We start from the raw sequence: 14,233 nt of genomic DNA on the forward strand, positions 1-14,233 counted from the left end.
TTTCCACATGTTTCTTTTTTCGTCGAATCTGTGGAGAACGTCCTATTCCTTATGTTATCGCCCTCGGACGGGAATCTCATTGACCGGGCTAGACCTGACTTCAGTGATGAGGCCTGCATCGAACTGCGCCTCAAGAGCCACCGAAGACGTGACTAGAGACTTCCCGCACAGCAGTGGGATACGAACGTGACAATTCTACTCTAGTCAATAAGATTCAAGACCGAAATGTGTCTGGAGATGCTTCAGACAGTGGTTGATTGCTAACCTGGCTGCCACCCGTCATAGCGCCTGACAACCAGAAGTGATGATCTGGGGTGCTATTTCGTTTCGTAGCGGGACACCGTTGGTAGTCATCCACGGCACCGGTTGCAGGACAGTGGTACGTCGGTGATATTCTACGCTCCTTTTTCTTGCTCTTCGTGGCAAGCCGTCCTTGGCTTACATTTCAGCAAGATAAAGCCCGCCTGCACACGGCGAGAGTTTCAACTGCTTGTTTTCGTGTTTGCCAAACCCTATCTTGGCCAGCAAGGTCGCCGGATCTCTCCCCAATTGACAAAGTTTGGAGCATTATAGGCAGGGCCCTCCAACCAGTCCGGGATTTTCACGATCTAGTGCTCCAATTGGACATAATTTGGCACGATATCCTTCACGAAGGTATCCATCAACTCTGTCAATCAATGCCACCCTCAATAACTGCCTGCATACGGGCCAGAGGTGGAACAACGCGTTATTGACTTTCTTAATTTGAGAAGCTCTTTCTCCTCAATGAATTTTCAATTTTTTCTGAAATAGTAATTATTTGTTTGTCGGTACATGCACATCACATCTACTGATCTCCGTCTCATTCGCATAATTCCTTCGTGGTGTGTCTTTTTTTTGTCTTAGAGTGTATGTATTGTTTGAGTGCCCAGCTTTATAGGAACAATGTTCAGATTGTGCGCTGCAGGATTTGCGTTGTTAGAAGCGTTAGTGACATGACTTGCCGTTAGGGATGCTACCGGTCCGGTGATACAGGGCTGAAACACAAGCATTAGTGTGCATTACAGTTGCATAAGGTCAACATGGGTCGGGGCAAAATGATCAGGACTTTACTCGTAAGGCTGTTTTATCAAAACAACAACAACTGTGTTACTGCTCTTTGCAAGTATCTACGCGTTAAAGGAATACGGAGAGATGATATTCCCGTACCGGGGTTGAAGAACATGATTCGGAAGTTCAAATTAGGAGGGTGGTTTGTGAACTGATCCTAGGAGAGACCGACGACACACTACGCCACAAATTGTTGACGAAGTTACTGTTGTCATACCTGAGAACGCTGGACGTCATGTGAGATCTTGAAGAAGTGCACGAGCTGTGCCTCGCTGGCCAACATCAAAGTTGAAATTTTTCGGTCAGCAGTAGAGCAATCTCTAGTGTCATACCAGGCTGTCGTGGAAGCAGATGGTCGTCACATTAAGCGACATTTGTAATTGCAATGTAACCATAGCATTGAGTTAACAAATGTTACCCTCTCATGTGAAAATTAAAATACTAGTATGTTTCTATCAATGGTTTTTCCTTATTTTTCTTCCACATATCCTTACAAATGTTTGCAAAGAGTTTCATTACTTTACAATCACTCATTTTTCACGGGGGCTGTCAAATAGAGACAGTTTAATTATGAGAAATGTTCAAAAGAAATGCACGGAACAACACTGTGGGTATAATTGAAGTCTTGATTCAAAGGTAATCACCAGAGTTCTGAGCACAACTATCCCACTGTTTCACTAGCCAAAAGATTTTCTGTTCCCATAATTCTTGTGGCTGGGGCAGGAACCAGTCCTCCATTCTGTCCTTCAGTTGGCCGTCCGAACTGAAGCGCTTCTCTTTGAAATGCTTCTCTTAGCGGACCAAAACACGTGATAGTCGCAGGGCCAAATGACCGGGCTATATGGCGGCTACTCAAGCTACTGCCACTTGAACTTGGCCAAAACACTTTGTGTGACCTTGGAGACATGTGGACGCACGTTATCGTGGAGCAGAATCTCCATACAAGATCAGTCCAGGCGTTTTGCTATGGAGCGTCTCACATCACTGTTACTGGTTTTTCCGTGCTTGAGGAATTCGATAAGTATCGGACCTCGGACGCCGAGAAGAAAACGGTGAGCATCACCTTGCCTGCCGAGGGCACAGCTTTGAATTTTTTAGGGAAGGAGACGACGTGTGATTCCATTGTCTACATGTCTCACTACGTTATTCCGAAGAGGCATATGCAAATTTCAACCGGTTTGACTGTTACGACGTTTCGTGCCTTTTCGTTTGACTACTCCTTACACAAAGGTTCTATATAATGATCTTAATTTGGTCAGGAAGATAGTCTTCACATATGACGTATCCTAAACTAAAACCAGTCATTGATAATCAAATCTCGCAGAGCTACAAAATTACAGAGTTTTCGCACGTGTGCTGCCCTGTCAAAACGGCTGGCGGAAGGTGGACGTGTCCACAGTATCGTGAAGATGTAGAAGAAACAGCAATACTTGGTATGGAGAATGTTGAAATAAACATCCTGGTTTATTCTTCCAAGGTTCTAGGGTGTACTGTCGGATCCAATCGTCGGAGCTCCACGATATTTCGGCGAAGAACCATTCCTTCATCATCAGGTGCTGCCGATGGTGTATCTGCTGTACGCTGGAGTTATTTATACCAGCCGATTCAGAGTTCGGGCTTCGCTGGCCACGCCCCTTGCTCGGTGATTTGGTGAGACCGTTGGGGAGGGGAGGGGGGCGTGCGGCTGCTGTGGTGGCGGGGACCCTTCACAGCTGTCTTCCACCCGCCGCCTCTGTCGCAACTAGCGTTCAGCGTCTTGCCCCCCCCCCCCCCCCTCTCTCTCTCTCCATCTCTCGAAAGCGACCAGTGTGTTATTTCAAGGGAGTGCCAAATACACTGTTGCGCAAACCTTTAGAAGAAATGTGACTTTATGCGTCACTGTAACACAGCTCCATGAAAGTTGGACCACACATAAAAGAACTGTTTCAGCATAGTACAGAAGATAACTGAAAGAAATACACATTGAGACGGTCAGAAATAACAGTTTTACTCAAAGCCAATAGTTACACTGAAGTCACCGTGATTTATGATCATCCCACGGACATTGTAATAGGTGGGACATAGTTGTTAGATTATGCGACGTGTGATCACCATAGACAGCAGTGCATGCTTTACGACGTGCTTACACGCTGGATACAAGGTTGGTAAGGGGTTCTTGTGGTAGGCCGTTCCATTCGTCCACGAGTGCGGTTTACAACTGCCGGATCGTCGTTGGTAAATGATGACGAGCTGCAATACTTCCCCCAACGCATCCCAGACATGCTAGATGTCATTAAAGTCCTCTCGTTCCAAGCTGTCCTCCTCCTGTGCTATTCGACGTGGTAGCCGATTTTCATCCATAAAAATAAAGTCAGTACCGAACGCACCGCTGAAAAGACGCACGTGAGGAAAGATTACAGTGTCACAATAACGTTGTGACGAATACAAAGATCTAGAGGTGAGTACCTCAATGCAATATTATCCGTGCTTACATCATAACACCTCGACCACCAAAACAATCATGTTCGACAATGTTCGACGTGCCCTCATATGACAAGAGGTGGTGAACGAGAGGATATTCGGCGAACTGACTGGCCTGCCCGTCCGACAGACTTAAATCCCGTGGAGCGAGTACGGGATGCATCGGGAAGAGGTATTACAGCACGTCCACATGCACCAGCGACCATCCGGTAACTGTCAAGCACGCTGGTGGAGCGATGGAACACGCTATCGCAAAAACTCATACATCTTGTGGGAAGCAAGTGAGTCCGTTGCAGAGCATATATTGCCGGGTGTGGCGATCATACAGTCTATTAAGAACTATGTCTTGCCTTTTGTATCATCCAAAGGACCATCATGAATCGCGGCGACTTCACTGTAATTATTGTCTTTGGGTCTGTTCCTCTTGTTGCGTATTTCTTTGTTACCTTCTGTACTATACACTAGACACTCAAGTGTCAAAAGTCAGGGGATACCTCCTAATACCGTGTCGGGCCTCCTTTTGGCCAGCATTGTGCTGCAACTCGACATGGCATGGACTCAAGAAGAAAGTGTTGCTGGTGTAGAATTTTGTGCACGAGCTGACCCCTCGACTATGTCTCATAAATGTTCGATGGGATTCATTTCGAGCGATCTGGGCGGTTGTCCAGAATTTTCTTTAAACCAACGGCGAACAACTGTGGCCCGGTGACACGACATCGTTGCTCGGGACCGTGAAGTCCATGAATGGCTATAAATGGGGTTCAAGTACCTAAACATAACCGTTTCCAGTCAATGGCCGGTTCGGTTTAATCAAAGAGCGCAGTCCATTCCACGTAAGCACAGTACAGAGCATTACAGAGCCACCACCATCTTGAACAATGCCTTGTTGACAACTTTTGGCCGGCCGCTGTGGCCGAGCGGTTCTAGGCGCTTCACTCCGGAACCGCGCTGCTGCTACGGTCGCAGGTTCGAACCCTGCGGCGGGCATGGATGTGTGTGATGCTCTTAGCTTAGTTAGGTTTAAGTAGTTCAAGTCTAGGGGACTGATGACCTCCGATGTTAAGTTGTAAGTAGGCTGTTTAGGATTTTATGTTGCTAACGTCACGTAGTGCTCTATATGAAAATCACTGACTGTCCTGTGTGCAGTCTAGTAGTTACTGCCTTCAGTAGTTAGAATCTTTCATTTAGCTGGCAACATTGGCGCTCGCTTTATTACAATAGTTCGAGTAACGAAGATTTTTTTGTGAGACAAGTGATTCATGAAAGGTACAGGTTATTGTTAGTCAAGGCCATTCTTTTGTAGGGATTATTGAAAGTCAGACTGCTTTGCGCTAAAAAAAATATTGTGCGTCAGTTTAGTGATGATCAGAATAAGTAAAGAGAGAAATGTCTGAGTACATTCAGTTTTGTTTAGCTGTTTGAAGATCAAATAACGTAAGAGTTTTTCCAGCACTGTCATTTACAATTTTTCGAAGGGGTCGTTTCAAAGTCCCATAGTACTTAGAGCCATTTTTGACAATTTGGTCGATGCATTCGTGGGGTCTGCCCCATATTCGAACCCTACCATCAGCTCTTACCAACTGAAATCGGGACTCGTCTGAGCCGGCCATGTTTTTACGGTCGTGTAGGGTCCAACCGATATCATGACGAGCCGAGGAGAGGCGCGGGAGGCGAAGTCGTGCTTTTAGGAAAGGCACTCGCGTCTGTCGTCTGCTGGCATAGTCCACTGACACCAAATTACTTTGCACTGTCCTAATGGATGTGTTAGTTGTACATCCCACAAAGATTTCTGTGTTTATTTCACGCAGTGTTGCTTGCATGTTAGCACTGATAACTCTACGTAAACCCTGCTGCTCTCGGTCGTTAAGGCTGTCGGCCACTGCGTTTCTCGTAGTGAGAGGTAATGACACTGTGGATCCACGAATACTGAATTCCCTATCGATTTCCAAAATGGGAACTATCTTTCCGCGTTCAAAGTCTGTTAATTCCCATCGTGCGGCCTTAATCACGTAGGAAAAACGTTCCACATGAATCACCTGAATACAAATGACAGCTCCGCCAATGGTCTGCCCTTTCTAAATCTTGTGTACGCGATACTACCGCGATCTGTATATGTGCATATACAGGGCTATTACAAATGATTGAAGCGATTTCATAAATTCACTGTAGCTCCATTCATTGACATATGGTCACGACACACTACAGATACGTAGAAAAACTCATAAAGTTTGGTTCGGCTGAAGCCGCACTTCAGGTTTCTGCCGCCAGAGCGCTCGAGAGCGCAGTGTGAGAAAATGGCGACAGGAGCCGAGAAAGCGTATGTCGTGCTTGAAATGCACTCACATCAGTCAGTCATAACAGTGCAACGACACTTCAGGACGAAGTTCGACAAAGATCCACCAACTGCTAACTCCATTCGGCGATGGTATGCGCAGTTTAAAGCTTCTGGATGCCTCTGTAAGGGGAAAGCTACGGGTCGGCCTGCAGTGAGCGAAGAAACGGTTGAACGCGTGCGGGCAAGTTTCACGCGTAGCCCGCGGAAGTCGACGAATAAAGCAAGCAGGGAGCTAAACGTACCACAGCCGACGGTTTGGAAAATCTTACGGAAAAGGCTAAAGCAGAAGCCTTACCGTTTACAATTGCTACAAGCCCTGACACCCGATGACAAAGTCAAACGCTTTGAATTTTCGGCGCGGTTGCAACAGCTCATGGAAGAGGATGCGTTCAGTGCGAAACTTGTTTTCACGGATGAAGCAACATTTTTTGTTAATGTTGAAGTGAACAGACACAATGTGAGAATCTGGGCGGTAGAGAATCGTCACGCATTCGTGCATCAAATTCGCAATTCACCAAAAGTTAACGTGTTTTGTGCAATCTCACGGTTTAAAGTTTACGGCACCTTTCTCTTCTGCGAAAAAAACGTTACAGGACACGTGTTTCTGGACATGCTGGAAAACTGGCTCATGCCACAACTGGAGACTGACAGCGCCGACTTCATCTTTTAACAGGATGGTGCTCCACCGCACTTCCATGATGATGTTCGGCATTTCTTAAACAGGAGATTGGAAAACCGATGGATCGGTCGTGGCGGAGATCATGATCAGCAATTCATGTCATGGCCTCCACGCTCTCCCGACTTAACCCCATGCGATTTCTTTCTGTGGGGTTATGTGAAAGATTCAGTGTTTAAACCTCCTCTACCAAGAAACGTGCCAGAACTGCGAGCTCGCATCAACGATGCTTTCTAACTCATTGATGGGGACATGCTGCGCCGAGTGTGGGAGGAACTTGATTATCGGCTTGATGTCTGCCGAATCACTAAAGGGGCAGATATCGAACATTTGTGAATGCCTAAAAAAACTTTTTGAGTTTTTGTATGTGTGTGCAAAGCATTGTGAAAATATCTCAAATAATAAAGTTATTGTAGAGCTGTGAAATCGCTTCAATCATTTGTAATAACCCTGTATGTATGCCATGACTTTTGTCACATCTATGTACTGTAGCTGTTCTTTCTATGTATGGTCCAAGTTTCACAGAGTTATGTTACCTGGCAGTTGAAATGCCTGGGCTAGCAGGACAGAGCGGATTAGGTTATGGAAATGGGCAAAATGAGGTTGCTGTCAGTTGCACTCAACATACAAACTTTATTTGTCCACACACAATATTACACAAGAATGTAAAACACTCAAAGTTATAATGGATCTCCTTTGATTAACTTAAGATCGGCTGAAGTCCTCACTCAAAATCCAAGACGCAAGGCCTAAGTAAGAAATTGGCATATAAGGTTCTTCTGGAGGTGCACCCCAAAATATTTTCTAAATCTTCAATCTAAACAGGCTGAAGGCCTTAGCACTTTAATTTTAACGGTACGCGGCTGGAGGTCGCATATTAAGCTGTAACAAGTGTTTCAATCCAACGGCAGAAGGCCTAATCTTAAAACAATTGAAGCAAATTCGGCTGAAGGCCCCGTACGAAAACATCACAACCACGGCTTAAGGCCTTAAAAGATTTGATGTAAAATTCGGTTGAAGGTGCCTATAAGAACAACAATCTCATGCCTTAAGGGAAGAACATTAATTCAGGATATATAAAACTCGGCTGAAGGCCACACATCAACCAAATAACTAAAACTGAATCAGGGAAGTTACGAGTACTATGTAACAGACACGGAACGGCGCTTAGAAGTTCCAAAGGTCGGCCTGGAATTGTAGCACTAACGCCCGTTTAGGCGAGACAGGCAGCCTGACAACCATCTCTTAATCGGAAGGCAACTCAACTGACAGACAGCCGACCGACCAATCAATCAAATCAGTTCCGCTCGACGCAACCAGCAAAACGACCACAAGATTTCAATACAACGATACACAGAATATTGGCACCCACAACGACCGAAAACACCTCAGCCGTCTAACTACACGCCGCCAGCGGCTCCAGTTCGAATCCGTGCGACGGGGGCTTGCTTGCTGCTCCACGCCAATCAACCGACTGGACTGCTCGTCCGTCCGCGACTGTTGCTACATCGTGACTGCACTGCTGGCGTTTCTGCAACTGACTTTCTTCCTTCGGTCGGACGACGTCCCGGAGACACTGGCTCTGACCTAACCATGCAGAGCTAACACAACCGACGTCTCTACACAGGAAGGAACCGACCAAAATACACGTCGTCGGAGAGACGACCGACCCAACGACCAACCAACGGTCGTTCCCACTGATACTGGCTGTGCCGACCTCACGGGGGCTCCGTCCCCGACTGCATTGCTGGTCCGTCTCGAACTGCTGCTCCCACTCACGGGCAGGCAAGACAGTAATTCAGTGACATCAGTAATTGAAATTTAAAATGACGAGGCGGCCATATGGTACAACAAGATGTTAATTAATAGATGGCACGAACATGAGCCACGCACGGCTCAAGTGACACGTCAGACGAGATTACTTTCGTGCTTACGTTTTGCACACCAGTGGACACTGTCAGTTGCGCTTACGAGAGGCAGGTAGGCAAGTGCGGTACTGACCCCTGCCGTGGCTGGGCAGCTGGCTGCTCTCGTAGTTCTTGAGCAGGTTCTCGAGCACGAGGCTGATGTTGCGGCTCACGGCGTCGTTGCCGGCGGCGCGCGGCCTCCGCGCCCTGGTCTCGCCGGCCGGCGGCCGCCGCTCTGCCTGCGGCTGCGGCAGCGGGTGCCGGGCCAGCAGCGACTGCAGGCCGTCGTCGCGAGGCCGCCAGCCGCCCCCGCCGCCCACCAGCGAGCCGTTGGACAGCTGCAGCAGCACCCAGCCTCCGGCGTCTCGCGCCAGCCTACAACACGCAGCAGGACAACTGGAAGCTGTACGCGTCTCGTAGTTTGTAATACTACATGTACGTGTATATTGTATATTGAGCAAGCAGTAAGGGAAACAAAAGAAAAGTTCGGAGTAGGTTGGTTGGTTTGGGGAAGGAGACCAGACAGCGTGGTCATCGGTCTCATCGAATTAGGGAAGGATGGGGAAGGAAGTCGGCCGTGCCCTTTCAGAGGAACCATCCCGGCATTGGCCTGGAGTGATTTAGGGAAATCACGGAAAACCTAAATCAGGATGTCCGGACGCGGGATTGAACCGTCGTCCTCCCGAATGCGAGTCCAGTGTGTTCGGAGTAGGTATTAAAATCCATGGAGAAGAAATAAAAACTTCGAGGTTCGCCCATGACATTGTATTTCTGTCACAGACAGCAAAGGACCGGGAAGAGCAGGTGAACGGCATGGATAGTGTCTTGAAAGGAGGATGTAAGATGAACATCGACAAAAGCAAAACGAGGATAATGGAATGTAGTCGAATTAAATAGGGTGACGCTGCAGGAATTAGATTAGGAAATGAGAAGCTTAAAGTAGTAAAGGAGTTTTGCTATTTGGGGAGCAAAAAAACTGATGATGGTCGAAGTAGAGAGGATATAAAATGTAGACTGGCAATGGCAAGGAGAGCGTTTCTGAAGAAGAGAAATTTGTTAACATCGAGTATAGATTTAAGTGTCAGGAAGTCGTTTCTAGCCGGTCGGAGTGGTCGAGCGGTTATAGGCGCTACAGTCAGGAACCGCGCGACCGCTACGGTCGCAGGTTCGAATCCTGCCTCAGGCATGGATGTGTGTGACGTCCTTAGGTTAATAAGGTTTAATTAGTTCTAAGTTCTAGCAGACTCATGACCAAAGAAGTTAAGTCCCATAGTGCTCAGAGCCATTTGAACCATTTTTGAAGTCGTTTCTGAAAGTATTTGTATGGAGTGTAGCCATGTATGGAAGTGAAACATGGACGATAAGTAGTTTGGACAAAAAGAGAATAGAAGCTTTCGAAATGTGGTGCTACAGAAGAGTGCTGAAGATTAGATGGGTGGATCACATAACTAATGAGGAGGTATTGAATAGGATTGGGGAGAAGAGGAACTTGTGGCACAACTTGACTTGAAGAAGGGATCGGTTGGTTTAGGACATGTTCTCAGGCATCAAGGGATCACCAATTTAGTATTGGAAGGCAGCGGGAAGGGTAAAAATCGTAGAGGGAGCCCAAGAGATAAATACGCTAAGCAGATTCAGAAGCGTAGGGGTTGCAGTAAGTACTGGGAGATAAAGAAGCTTGCACAGGATAGAGTAGCATGGAGAGCTGCATCAAACATAGTCTCAGGACTGAAGACCAGAACAACAATATGTACGTGTATTGTGCGTGTGTGTGTGTGTCTGTGTGGAGGGTACTGTAATGTTTGTATTGTGTGCTGATGATGAGAGAAGTGAAAGGGTGACACGCGGTGCTGGCAGATAGCCTACGCCTCGCGAATAGCACTAACGGGCTCGCCAAGCTTAACGTCACCATCAGACGGATGGATCACAACCAACAGTGTCACATGCTGTCACTTGATGAGACATCACGCAAAGGTTTGGTATTTAAATCAGGACATTGGCGCAAAGTCTTGTGATCAGGAAATTTTTGCCATCACCTTTCCTCTCCTTCCCCATCAAATACTGGCTGTGAAAATTTTTTGAACCGGCTTACCGTAGGGGTCGAGCAACACGTCTCGTAGTGTAACACTTTGTATATGAAAAATCCACTTTTTTGCCGATAGTGTTTTCGGCCGGCACATTGCAATGCCACACTCTGTACGACTGGCGAATCTTTATGTGTAAAAATTCAACTTGACTATGTTTATGCTCGCTAAACACGAAAAGTAGTCAGTTGACTGACTCGAAATGTCGACATGCGTGTTATTATATTCCCATTTTTTAAATATATGTAATATATAAATAAATATTTAGTACTTAAAAGAGAAACGTTATTTCCAAAAATCTCGAGGAGTTCTTGACCGGTTTACTTCAAATTTTTATACAGTACTTTAATCAACACTTAGGTGGACACTGGCTATTCTTTTTTAATATTCGTAATAAATAAGTATCTATGTAACATATAAAAGGGTATCACAGTTATAAAAAGTTCAAAATTCACTCGACCGATTTACTTCAAATTTTTACACGTTACTCTAATAAACGTTTGACTAATATATAATATGTGTTTTTTAATCTACATAATGTACAAATATATGTGTAAAATATTTAATAATGAAACGTTGTTATCAAAAGTATCGAAACTTCTTGACCGATTTTCTACAAATTTCAAACGATACTCTATTAAACGTTTAGATAGGCATAGACTAATATTTCTTTAAACAACAATGTATAGGTTTTCTGTTAAAACAGACTGTGAGAAAGAAAATGTTCTCCTATAAAAATGTGTGCTTTTGTTTCTTTTGTCAACAGAAATTTTAGCTACGATAGTAGGGCATTTAAACCATTAGACAAATGGTTTCTCCTATTTATATTCTTTTTCATTATACATATTTTTAAACGTAAACTGTAAACACAACAATACGTTGTTTTATTTTATTCCTCACAGACGGTTTTCAGAAAAAACAGGAAAATTTTATTTCTAGCTTATCAGCTTATGTTTGTAAACTGCTATAGAATCTGAATTTGCAATAACAGTACACAAGGCTCAAGATAAGAAGGGGATGAAGGTGATGGGGAGAGGGTTGGGAGGAAACTAACGTAGAGAGCGGAAAGGAGGAGATGGGGAGATAGAGGGGGCAGGAAGAGATGGAGAGAGAGGGTGGGAGGAGAAGATGGACAGAGCGAGGGAGAAAAGGTGATGGTCAGAGAGACGGGGAAGGAAGATATAAACAGAGACGCGGAGGGAACGAAATTAGGACGTGAATCCAAATCCCATACATATTACAAACATGTGCTTTCTCTTTTATTTCTTTACAGCAACACTTGGCGACGTGGCCGGATTCAGCTAGTTTAATTAATAAAGGAGGGCAGGTGTAATTAAGGCGTAGGAAGCCTTTGAGGATTGATAAAATAACATCAGAGGTTCAAAGTGGTCCCATTCTCAGAGAGTATCAGGAAGGAGATGCAGGAACCCTGCACCGCTGCTCATGGCAAGACTCTAGTAGAGGTGGTATGCCGTTGCCTTCCTGCGACCTTTTGTGAACTGCCAATTGTGCATCTGCGTCGTGTGGATAATTGTCATGACCGCACCAGCCGCTGTGGCCGAGCGGTTCTAGGCGCTTCAGTCCGGAACCGCGCTGCTGCTACGGTCGCAGGTTCGAATCCTGCCTCGGGCATGGATGTGTGTGATGTCCTTAGGTTAGTTAGGTTTAAGTAGTTCTAAGTCTAGGGGACTGATGACCTCAGATGATAAGTCCCATAGTGCTTAGAGTCATTTGAACCATTTTGTCATGACCGCTTGTACACTTAAGTGCTGGCTTTATGTGTTTTTGTATGAAAGGAAGGGAGAGGGTGAAACCCAGTGCTGCCACATAGTCTACTCAACTAGAACAGTACCAAGAGGGCCGCTGAACTTAAAGTCCTCACCCGACGGACGGATAACCATCAACAGTGTCACGAGCTCTCACTTCATGAGAGACTCTGGAGAGCCTGGAAGTTTAATCATGGACATTGACGCAAAGACTGGTGATCAGGAACTTTACCTCATCACCGCTACCCCTATGCCGGTAAAATACTGGCACTGAAAGTTTCATTCACCACTATGATTCGAACCGGATCTCCCAATCAACCGCCAACTCACAGGCGTGCGTTAGCGACCTTGGCTAAGGAGGCGGGAGAGAAATGTCAGAAATCTGAATTAATAAACGAATGCTTGGTAAGAATAATGACATGGAGGGGTGAAACGAGAAGACAAACCTGAATGGAATTGTTCGAAGATATGGCACTAACCACAGTGATATACGGATCAAAAAATTTAGCGTTAAGATCAACGACCTAAAACAATTTCAAACATCATCAATGAAGTTTCTTAGTTAAGTAAAAGGCTCCGCTAGAAAAAGGATAATAAGCAATGAAAATGGCTCTCAGCACAATGGGACTTAACATCTAAGGTCATCAATCCCCTAGAACTTAGAATTACTTAAACCTAACTAACCCAAGGACCTCGCACACATCCATGCCCGAGGCAGGATTCGAACCTGCGACCGTAGCGGTGGCGCTGTTCCAGACTGAAGCGCATAGGACCGCTCGGCCACACCAGCCGGTCAATAAGCAATGAAGAAATAAGGAAAGAATTGGGGAGCACAGCTACTAACAGAAAAAGTAAACGAGAGCAGGACTAGAAAGATTTTGTATTGCGTATTCCACTTCAGAAAATCCCTCCACTAGCGGTGAAGTCCAGTCCTATTGGATGAAGGAGTGTGGGAAGGCCGAGGAACGGATGATGAAACCGGAACAGCCCATAAGGCCTAATCCTGTATTGGCAGAAGAAGTATTTTCCGTATGATGCGAGGGTAGACGAGAGATACTAAATAGCTAGTGATGAAATGTAGCTATAGAGGTAATTCTTGCGTAGTTAGTAATTTGACGAAGATGGCGTTTTCTGTTAAAAGTAAGCACTTGTGAGAACTTGAACGTTGGCTCGTGCAGTAATACAGCAGAAGGCGGCTTCATCTATTAGGAGCCTCCAGTCTCTGGCAACATAACGGGTCTACGCAGTTTCCCCAAAAGCTTCGAAAATGAACGTAGGTTGGCTGTTTCTCTGGACGGCCCTTTGTTTTGTTTGAGTACTGAGGTTTTAAGTAATATCCAAAGCCAGCAGTCGGTCTCGTTTTGGTGGCTGATTATACAGAGGCAATACGCTTCTTCCGCAGTTAGTACAGTCATCTTACAGGCCACATAGATCTTCAGGTCAGGTACCAGTTTTCAGTAGTTTAGATGAGTGCCTAAGGACTCACAAATTTAACAGGTTGTCGATCAGAACAGTTTACACTCTGCTGCTCTCAATGCTAGGATCAGACTAACACAACGACCGACGGGCACGGAAAAGATAGACGTTGTCGGTTGGCTGTTACACGCACACCTAATGTGGCTGCGGCAGCAACAGCTGTTCAGTTCAGTAACAAATTCTTTCGAACGTTTTGCGCTATCCTGCAGTACCTATTTCGCCTTGTGGGATTGTAATAGCCTTATCACTTTTCACATTCACTAATAGCTACGGAGCTTCTTTTGCGTATTATAAAAAGAATCAGCCCAAAGAAAGAAAGGAAACATATGAAGAAAACGGAAATTAGCGGCGTAATTATCGTCTGCAGAGCGATATGGCAACAGAGAACGAAACAGAAGTCGCAGCTAAGCTCGTTCTGTGGTTGGTAGTAACCATGGTCA

The 14,233-nt window shown here is 45.6% G+C and overlaps 1 protein-coding gene across 1 annotated transcript in view; it reads right to left on the reverse strand.

Annotated features, from left to right (window-relative positions):
* LOC126175378 (gamma-aminobutyric acid receptor alpha-like) overlaps positions 1-8,664 on the reverse strand; it is a 205,716-nt gene extending 197,052 nt beyond the window's left edge. The window contains exon 1 of the mRNA XM_049922149.1: positions 8,562-8,664. The gene's annotated coding sequence lies outside the window, so the exon portion shown is untranslated. The remainder of the gene's footprint in view (positions 1-8,561) is intronic.
* Positions 8,665-14,233: the final 5,569 nt, after the last annotated feature.

This window comes from Schistocerca cancellata, chromosome 3 (genome assembly GCF_023864275.1).
Source record: "Schistocerca cancellata isolate TAMUIC-IGC-003103 chromosome 3, iqSchCanc2.1, whole genome shotgun sequence".
Classification (NCBI taxonomy): domain Eukaryota; kingdom Metazoa; phylum Arthropoda; class Insecta; order Orthoptera; family Acrididae; genus Schistocerca; species Schistocerca cancellata.